Source organism: Priapulus caudatus, unplaced genomic scaffold, assembly GCF_000485595.1.
Source record: "Priapulus caudatus unplaced genomic scaffold, Priapulus_caudatus-5.0.1 Scaffold3576, whole genome shotgun sequence".
Classification (NCBI taxonomy): Eukaryota; Metazoa; Priapulida; class Priapulimorpha; order Priapulimorphida; family Priapulidae; genus Priapulus; species Priapulus caudatus.
Genome location: NW_014580637.1, coordinates 16,183 through 16,511, shown reverse-complemented (window position 1 = coordinate 16,511; position 329 = coordinate 16,183).

Sequence of the window (329 nt, the reverse complement as noted above, 5' to 3'; positions counted from 1 at the left end):
GTGTTGGCATCTCTGTGATATATACGCTAGCTCCACTGTCCTCTCCTCTTACTCCTGACTCTGGTCTTTGGCCTGTTTACCTTTGCATATCTATTATTACCTCGTTAGAAACACTTTGATTACCTATTTGTTCAGTTCTACACATTAGTAATGTTTTTCCTGTACATTAATGATACCTTTCCTGTACTTTAGTGCTGAATTTCCTGTACTTTAGTGCCACATTTCCTGTACATTAGTGCTGAATTTCCTGTACTTTAGTGCTGAATTTCCTGTACTTTAGTGATACCTTTCCTGTACTTTAGTGCTGAATTTCCTGTACTTTAGTGACA